This window comes from Oryzias melastigma, linkage group LG13, assembly GCF_002922805.2.
Source record: "Oryzias melastigma strain HK-1 linkage group LG13, ASM292280v2, whole genome shotgun sequence".
NCBI classification, from domain to species: Eukaryota; Metazoa; Chordata; class Actinopteri; order Beloniformes; family Adrianichthyidae; genus Oryzias; species Oryzias melastigma.
This window is the reverse complement of record NC_050524.1, coordinates 32,215,669-32,224,356: the sequence shown is the minus strand read 5'-3', so window position 1 is coordinate 32,224,356 and position 8,688 is coordinate 32,215,669.

Genomic DNA, 8,688 nt, shown 5'->3' with positions numbered 1-8,688 from the left:
CTCCAGTGGCTGCTGTAGTTGCCCAAGGACCCATACTGGATGAAGCTCCAAAATAAAATGTGTCGTTCTTGTTGAATGTTTGTGTTTGCCTCCTCAGCCCCTACATCACCCAGCCTTGTTCTCTCACCCTCTCATCCCATTGTGGCATCCCTACTGGTCTCGAGTCACAAGCCCACCAGCAGGACCAGTCAAGCCGTCCACCCTTCAGCCATCCTGCGCTCCGTCACCCTGGCGTCGCATGACATTCTTTCCCACAGGCAGCCACATAGTTCCAGCGTCTCCTCATGCGAGGGGGCCTGGGACCCTGCAACAGGCGGGGAACACTTCAAAGGCGGACCGGCCCACAGCTGCAGCCTGTCGCTCCAGCAGCCAGCTCCAGTTTGTAATCATTATTAAAGGCTTGACCTCAGAGGCATCTCTGCCGCTGTTCACACCCCCTTCCCAGCCCTGATAACGCTGCACGGGGCTCCTCACAAGGCGACTCCAGTTACCCATCAGTCCTGTGGACTGAGAGAGATGTGGCAGAGGCATTGTTCCTCGCTCTTGTGATGGCTGACTTGGAGCATTGGGGTTTTCCTCAAGGACCATTTATTTTGAGGAACCTGTTTTGAAGATCAAGCAAAGTTTCCACTGATGGAGACATCTCCCTCCAGGCTTCACTAGAGCTGTACTTGAGTGGCTGATGCACCGCGTTTATAGATCCTTTACATCTGATTGACGTTTAAAAAAATTGAAATAATAACGATATTTGTTAATTTAGAATACGTAGGCACATTTTTCCCACTTTAACTACATAATTTTCTACTGTAAAATCGTCCATAGTAGTCTTTTAATCATGACTATGCAGTTTTTAGACAAAAACCAAAAAGCTTGAGTCATTTTTTATTAAGACATTGTCTGCAAAGCGGCAGGATGTGAATGTTTTTCTGTTCCATCAATTCTGAATTTTCTAAACCTTTACATTTTCTTTCTGAATTTTTTTTTCAATGGCCAAGAAATATGGGGTCAAATCAGGATCAGCTTAAAATGAATGAAAATAGGATGAAAATGTGAAAAACAGGCACTGTAAATTAAAAAACAAATAGAAAATTTGAAAGCCATTTTTAAATTAAAAATACACATTGATAACTCAAACAAAATTGAACATTTGAAATTTTGTATTTGATAACTTGAAAGACATGTTGAAAATTTGAAAAAAAAAAAAACTTTAAACTAAAACTGTTCCCAATTAAAAAAATAAATGTTTATTTGTACTTTCAATTTTTCATTTTTTCATTCTTTACTTTCAGTTCTATGTTTTCAGTTTTTTAGTTTTTGTAACTGAGGTGGTCCTAATTTTCCAGGGGGGTGGGGCTTTGGTAACAGTTTTATTTTTTTATTTTTTAAATTCAAGTTTCAAATTTATTATTTTTTTCAAATTTTCAAAATTTCTTTCAAGTTATCAAAAGAGAAATTTCAAATGTTCAATTTTGTTTTTTTTAATTTTCAATAATTCCTTCAAGTTTTCAATGTATATTTTTAGGTTAAAAACTGCTTTCAAATGTTCTATTTGTTCTTTCAAAGTTTTTAACTTTTTTGTTCAAACGTTTCCAATTTTATTTTTTTAAATGTTTAAAAATTCCTTCAAGTTTTCAAAATGTATTTTCAAATTAAAAAACTGCTTTACCATACCAGTTTATCAGATTTTCAATCTTGTTTTTTACTCACTTAAGCTGATCCTGATTTGAGCCCATGTAGTAATTCACTTAAAAAAAAAAAAGAAAGAAAAATCGCAGGAAAAAAATTCGACGGCAATTTCAAGGAAAAATAGTATCCTATTTTCCAGCAAATTTCTGGGCCATCTTACATCAAGGGTTAGAAAAAAAATTGAGGGTGAAAATTCAAAGGTTTAAAAAAATTCAGAACAAACACAACAGAAAATCTTCCAAAGCAGGAGTTCATGGGAAATCTGGCTTGTGGGCGGGTCTTTTGGCGCGGAAGTATCCCTACATCGATATCCCAGCATTCCTTTGTTTACACTCCCTCCCACTAGCTTACAGCCCCTCAAAGCCCTAAGCTAACATTAGCTTCACAAAGAATAGCGAGCAATATCAGAGCTATAAAATCGTACTGTTTTTAGAAGGCAGCTCAGACAAAGAAAATAAAGATTTTAATTGGTCTATTTAAATTCTCCCTCCAAGTATATTTTTTTCAAGTGGTCTTTTAAATATAACTATTTAGTTTTTAGCCAAAATGAAAAAGCCTGTTTCATTTTTTAAGACATTCTGCAGATAATTAGAAATAAGATTGTTAGCGGTACACTTGGCGCGGAAGTTAGCTTCATTAATTTCCCATCAGCCCTTTGCTTACACTCTCTCCAGTTAGCTTATAGCACCTCACAATCCCAAGCTAACATTAGCGTAGCAAAAAAATAAACCAACAAGCAATATTGGAGCTTTGCAGCTGTACAGTTTAGAGCCAGACAGAAAATAGACAAGGAAAATTAAGACGCCAATACCTTTATTTGTCTGTCGATTTGTGGATACTTCCGAATTAGAGTGGTAAAAAGTAGGATTTGGCAAGGCCATTTCCGTAGTCTGAGTATTTTCTAGCATCCGGCTTTCTTCTGCTTCTGATCTGACACAGTTTGAATCAAGAAATACTCAAATGCATTTTAACGCATTTTAAGTTTTAAATTCTTCGTTTTATGTTTTTCATCATGAGAAAAATGCTAGAAGAGCATGTTAAAAACCCCAATAACAGGATTTTCCTTGGAGTGGGTCTTTACACACTAACACACTCACACACAGTGCTTATCAACGTGTAAGCATTAAGGCCGGTGCTAAGCTTTATGTCGAAGACAACTACAATCCTCTATTGACTTACACAAAGTAATAAAGTGTTTACTAGACACAAGAAAGAATCAGCCTATTGAGCACTAAACAGAGCAAGAACTTACAGTGGAGAACTCATGTTGCTGTTTTTGAACAGTCTCCCCTAGAACTGCAGCGTCTGTTGAGTTTAGTGTTTAAAATGCTTTTTTTTTTTTCACATCAATTCGCTAATTTCTTTTATTTAAAGTTCCTGACTTTACGATGTCTCACACTAAACATTTGTAAGATTTTTCTTTTCCTAGCTTTAATCCTTATCCTTATGCTTAATGTAATTAATTAATTTATTTATTAAATTATTTATACTTTCAATTGTTCATTAACTGTGAGCCTTATTGCCTGTTTGTATATGTTTTATTTATTTACAATTTGTATTTTTTTTATTCAATTTTTTTCTGTTTTAAATGATATTGGTGCCATTTACAGCATAAAGCATATTAAAGTTGGTAAAGACCCACTACAATTAAAAATTATATTTTTGATGTTTTTAACAGATTCTTGTGGCATTTGTCTCCTAATGGAGGAAATATATAAATGATATTAACCTCAATTACATTTCTGACTGTGTCTGATCTACTGGGCAATAAAGGTAAAAAATTATCAAATTAATCAAAAACTGTTGCCAAAAATATGAAAGTGACCATTTTTATGTAATGTTATAAAATATGGCCAGAATTTTTTTTTTCTTTTGTATTTCTCAAAATCAAAGTCAGCCTCCAACTGTCCTGTTGTGTTACCCTTTAACAAATGTATGCAAATACTCTGAACATGTGTTTGCTTTTGAAGTAATTATTTGACCTCATAATAATTAGATTTCCTTTCTCTGAAATAAGGTCTGGCCCTGCAAATTTTGTTGATTAGGTGACTTCTCGTTTGAAATAAAATGGCACACTGCACATTTAATACTTGCTTTTTGTTTTCTCTGGGGGCAACAGAACAGAACCAATCTCAGCCAAACAATTAATTTTTTTAATGGGGAGCAGTTCTCTTTGGAAAGCAATAACGCGGACAGAATGGCTCATGTCTGACCTTACACACCAACTCTGACACTGACCAATATCCAGTCATCATCCGCCTCTGCTGCACCACCGGGAAAGTGGTAATTAAGACGTGCAATTATTTGTAAGGAGGGAGAACTTAATATTTCTTTTTCTCTTATTCTAGTTTAACTCTGATACCTTCAGTAGATAAAAAAATGCACTATTTGGATTTGTAACACATTCTCATCCTTATATTGACATTTGGTTTAGGCCTCTGCCTCACTTTTTGACGTTTTGAGTGTCCCCGACTTGTTTCTGACATGCTGGCTGTTGGTAAAATCAAGGTTTCCACAACACTCAGGCTTAAAGGGCCCATACCAGGATTTACTTAAGTCTTTCAAAATAAACTATATCCATATATATGATCATATGTTACCTTTGGAAAACTAAAAGACAAATTATTTATGCAATATGAATAATTTATTTTGACTGTTTTATACCCTAAAACGACTCGATTTCTGGGGCTCCGCCTTTCGCACCTTGAGGGTTGCACCCACATAAGGACATCGTCATAGAGTCGGCGTGTCACCCATGAAAAAATTAGGAGAAATTAAAAATATATATATATTGATAGGCCCACATACAGTGCAGCTCTGGCGTTTTTCCCCCAAATTTAGCACAGACAGAGTGGCGATGGCTAATGGCTGATCATTTTGAGGTGAAATTTGGTCAAAAAAGCAGACAACACCAGATGAACATTTCAGGATCTATTGAAATGATAACATATAATTTCCGTTTCAAAAATCCTCCATTTACCTTTCTGCTGTTCCTTAATAATCCACATTAAAAAAAAGTTCTCCCAATTCGCTTTTTTCACCAGAACATAGTCTGCTCCCTTTCTTGCGCCATTCTCGGATACGTTTATGGATCCATCTCAACATGTTGTGCAAGATTCTTGCCAGTCCATACGCTCCTTTGCCACCGCACACAGTTTGAATGCTGATACGAACAAGCGTTTCTTTATCAGCTGCACAAACTCACAACAAAGACATCCGGCGTCTGCTGTGCACAAGTGGAGGGAAGGCTTTGTGAAGCTGGCTGATCACTGCTAGCTCGAGTTTCTAGCTCGGATAAAATGTTTGTGTTAGCCTGGGGGCGGAGCAGACTCTTCCTGAAAGGGGCTGTCTCACTCTGTGACATCATCACGTGAGAACCCGCTCGTTTTTGTGGGTATGGGAAACCTGGAAAACGCAGATTTTTAGAGGATTACTCAAAAATTTGTTATTGGATCAAAATACAGCTTTTCATAGTATGACCCCTTTAAGGGGAACAGCCAGGGCGTCAAAACGATGAGTCGGGAGCACCCAAAATGTCAGAAAGTGACACGGAGGGGTCCTTAACCAAATGTCAATTTGCAGAAAGAAAAGACAGCAGTGAAGAAAAACACAACGGAGCCTAAAGGGGGATTTCATGACCTATATTTTCAACACTCAAACAGCTGAAGTGTCTCCATGAAATGGTCTTTAAACAGTGTAGAGGGGATAAAAGCACAATAAAAAAATATAAAAAGTGTCCATGTCCATTCCCTGCTTGTTAGACCAGCACAGATAATAATCACAAACACAATGCTCTCACAATGGAGTTATTTTAAAAACCTTCGTCCAGATGTTAAGGCGACTGCAGCCAGGATGCCATTCTCCCATTTCTTATGAATTCTTTACGACTTTCATTGATGTAATGCACTTGAGTCACGCTAAAGCGAGAACAACAGCAGGTGTCCAATAAAGGTAGACCGGCGGAGTGCAGAGGGAGGAGACCCGACCAGGTGTGCAGCATGGGTACCAAATGCTGGGCCCGATAACCCTTCATTAAAGATTCCATAGTGTGAAGAACATACAGCTGACCTGAAACTGTCTCCCTACATTATAATCAATCCCCACAATGAGCCTGATTTTTATTGGGGTGTTAGTTTATCCTGAAGGTATTTGGCTGTTTTGAACGCTGACTTTCTGCATGCAGCTTTATGGCTCTGTTAAACAAGCAATAAATCTTTCATGGCAGCTTGGTGTCAAATTCCCATGCAGCAGAAAACACACAGTTGGCTTTATTTGGAGGGAACAAATAAAAAAAATAACGTGAATCATCACTTGTTTTACAAAGATTAAAAGCAACACTTAGTTAACCTGGCCTGTGCTCAATATGCTGTTTTAATACTATATTGGATATCAACTCATCAGTCAGTGGGAGATTAAAGAAGCCAAATCTGTGAATGTTTGAGCTCAAAATGCACAAAAAGTAGCTCTGATAGCTTGACCTGGTGGCATATTAAGAAACAAAAAGTGGGGGCACAAAAAAAGATTTAAAAAAGCAACTATTTTCCTTCAAACAATACTTGTGTTTAATTAATTGTATAATTTCTATACAAATATTAATCAAATATTATAATACAAAAATACAAAATAATACATTTTGATTTTACTTGAGACTTGGTGATTGCTTTACTGAATAGAAGTCATTATCATGTTATTTGAGGGGATATTTTGATTTAAATATATTGTAGCCTTGAATCGCAAATCACTCAATGCATAAAAACATATTAAAGGGTAACCAAACAGGGAGTTGGAGACAGACTCAAATCTCAGCCCAGATTTTAAAAAAAAATGCCAAAAAGGGGGCGGGGCTAGTGGAGCTGGATTGAGTAGCGGAGGTGTGGCTTGGATCTATGATTGACAGTTAGGTTAGCTTTATGTAGGGTCTTCAATATGTAGAGTGGTGTGTCAATGTTAGGGTTTGCAGGTCTGAAGGGGACCCGTGTCTGAGAGTGGTAGAATGCCGCTAGCATCACAGCTAATAAAGGCTAACGTATTAGGCAAACAATCCCAAGGGAAATTTTCAGTGCAAATCCATCACCAGGACGGAGTTTTCTGGATTCATTGCCAATTGAACTTAACGTCCATTTCCCTGACTTCAAAGTCCACCAAAAAGGTGTGTAAGCCAGTAGATTTTTGACAACTGAAGGCAAAACACCTGGCTAAGAGCCATGCTAAAGCTAACAACTGACCGTCACAGAATCAAAGATGGGCGGGGCTTTTATACTGGAGCTGCATAGCATGATGACATTAAACATCAAAATCAAACTGTAATACCTCGTTTCAACCTGTAGGGGGCAGCACACAGGCGGTTTTTGACTATATTTTCAAGAATTAAACGAGTTTAGTTTTAAATTGTCAAAAGTTTGGCAACGACCAACAGACTGCACTTTTAAAGCCCTATTTATAGAGGTCAACAGACAAAAAAAGTTGATTTAGTGTTTGGTTGCACTTTAAATTCATTTTGACATTAATAAAAAAGCATTGTTTTTATTTTACAAAAGTAATTAACAGAAATCAAAATGAAATACAAAAAAAGAGGAGAAATTGAAAGAAGAAGGGACTCTCTGATTGGATGGTGACATTTACAATGATTCAAATGCATCTTCAGTGTCTGCATACTAATAAAGTTTTATGATCAGTACAGAACATATCCAGTATCACTTCATGCCAAATAACCTTGGGTTCAAATGATGAACAAATGTCATCATCCAGTCAGTGATGCCCCATATTACCTACATTTTCCAGTTTCATTATTTTAAATTTCATTTTGATTTCTAGAAATTACTTTTGGTTTCCATAACATTTTATTTTAATTTTTTTGGAATTTCTTTCTGGAATTTTATGATTTCTAAAAGTTTTTTATAGTTTGTTTAACGTTTTTGAACTTTAATGTTTTTGCTTTGAGTGATTTGTTCATATGATTTGCCCTTCAAGGCCACCGTACAAAAAGGATGTTTAAATTAGTATGACTGGTCTAATTTTACCTTCCACTATTAAACTTGTGACACACAATTGTGGAACAGGAGATTTTTTTTTGTTTGTTTTTTTCCTTTGTAGTATTCGAGCTACACGCAGGAATGTTAAAATCCATCCCTGAATGGAAACATTCACAGCTCGGGGGTTGATGACTCCTAACAGATGGAAACTCCATCTGACCCAAGCAGACACTTTTTATCCTCCCCTTTTTGTTTTGTTTTGTTGTTTCGTTCTGGTTTCTACACAATTAAGAGCCTTTTTAAGCTCAGAGTGTGTCGAGTCCCAGACATAATACAACCGTGCCAATAGATGAGAGGGACAGCATGGGACGGGACAGACTTGCTGCAAGGAGCCGAATGCCAGGAATGGTTCAGGGGTCTCTGTGGCACGAGCCTCCAACACTTAACAAGCGCCTCGCAGTTGTCCCAGGCCTTGACCCTGTGTTGTCTTAAAGAAGCATGTGGAGCTTTAGTAAAGGAAAAAGCCTCAAGCCTCATTTTATATTAGACATTTAATGCCAGATTGTCCATTTAATACAAGACAAATTTTGAATGAGTAACATTTTTTTATGTAGCTTAAAAAATGTAGTAATATATTATGAAAATGTTTTTATTCATTTCTGTGCTTTGATACAGTTGAAGGAAGTTTGAGAATTATTGACTGGCAGTTAAATGAATATGAGTTTCAAGCTTCCACTTTGTTTGGTTAGTGACAAGGACACGTTCTGTATTTCCTTGTTCGAGTTACCAGAAGCTGTTGATCATGTGCTTCTGCTGGAAGGCCAAAGAAAATAAAATGAATCATGAAGGACAAAGAGAAGCAGACAACTTTTTATAATAATTAAAAAAAAAATCAAGTTTTGATGTTAAAAGATGAACTGACATTGATAATTACATTTTTTTTCCAAAACTAGAATTACAGAGTGAGCAGACTTATCTCTAGTGTATCTAGCTCCCTGTTTCTTTGAAAGGTGAAGGTTTTCTCTTTTTT